The sequence below is a fragment of the Carlito syrichta genome, unplaced genomic scaffold (assembly GCF_000164805.1).
Source record: "Carlito syrichta isolate Samal-C Ts95f unplaced genomic scaffold, Tarsius_syrichta-2.0.1 Scaffold313910, whole genome shotgun sequence".
Classification (NCBI taxonomy): Eukaryota; Metazoa; Chordata; class Mammalia; order Primates; family Tarsiidae; genus Carlito; species Carlito syrichta.
This window is the reverse complement of record NW_007258006.1, coordinates 6,404-7,532: the sequence shown is the minus strand read 5'-3', so window position 1 is coordinate 7,532 and position 1,129 is coordinate 6,404.

Below are 1,129 nucleotides of genomic sequence, written 5' to 3'. Positions count from 1 at the left end.
CCAAAAAATAAAAAAAAAAAAAAAAAAAAATATATATATATATATATATATATATATGTATCTCAATATAAGTTCTGTCTCTTTATTTGCTTTTTTATGTGATTCGAATGGAAAACTTTAAAGAAACATACATTTTTGAAAAATTTGTGCTCATGTAAGTTTGTCCTGTATAATCACCGGCAATCTCTCTGTGTCCCCTCTAAGAGGGGATATCCAAGTGGTTTGCTAGATTTACAATGTCCCCTCACCAGAGAGGGCATCTGAGTGCAAAGAGCTACAAAATCATATGTTTGAAGAATATGACAGTGACATGATAAAATGCTCTTTATTTGATATTAAGGTAATAAGGATAATACAACTGAATATACACAACAGAACTTCCAGTTTGCTTTCTTTTTTTCTTTTTTTAGAGTCTTGTCACCCAGGCTAGAGTGCAGTGGCTCAATCATAGCTCATTGCAGTCTCGAACTCCTGGACTCAAGCAACCCTCCTGCCTCAGCCTCCAGAGTAGCTGGGACTACAGGCACACGCCATCATGCCTGACCATCACTGATTTTTTTTTTTTAAATCAAAGTCTCACTCTGGTCGCCCAGGCTTGAGTACAGTGGCACAACCATGCAACTGCAGCCTCGACCTGCTGGGCTCAGGTGATCCTTCTGCCTCAGCCTTTCAAGTAGCTGGCGTGTGCTACCACACCTGGCTGATTTTTTTATTTATTATAGAGATGAGGTCTCACTATGTTGCCCAGGTGGGTCTTGAACTCTTAGGTTCAGACAATCCTCTCACCTTGGCCTCCTAAAGTTTTGGGATTACAGGTGTGAGCCACCACGTCTGGCTTTTTTTTTAAAAAAACAAATGTGAGCTATCAAGCCTGGCTCTTATCACTGATTATTCTTTTTTTTTTTTGAGTTGGAGTCTCACTCTGTTGCCCAGAGGGGAGTGCAGTGGCCGCTCCCGGCCACCGCAGCCTCGATCTGCTGGGCTCTGGCAATCCTTCCGCCTCAGCCTTCCAAGTAACTGGAAATACAGGCACGCTACCACGCCCAGCTAGTTTTTGATTTATTGTAGAGATGAGGTCTTGCCAAGTTGCCCAGGCAGGTCTCGAACCCACGGGCTCAGGCAATCCACT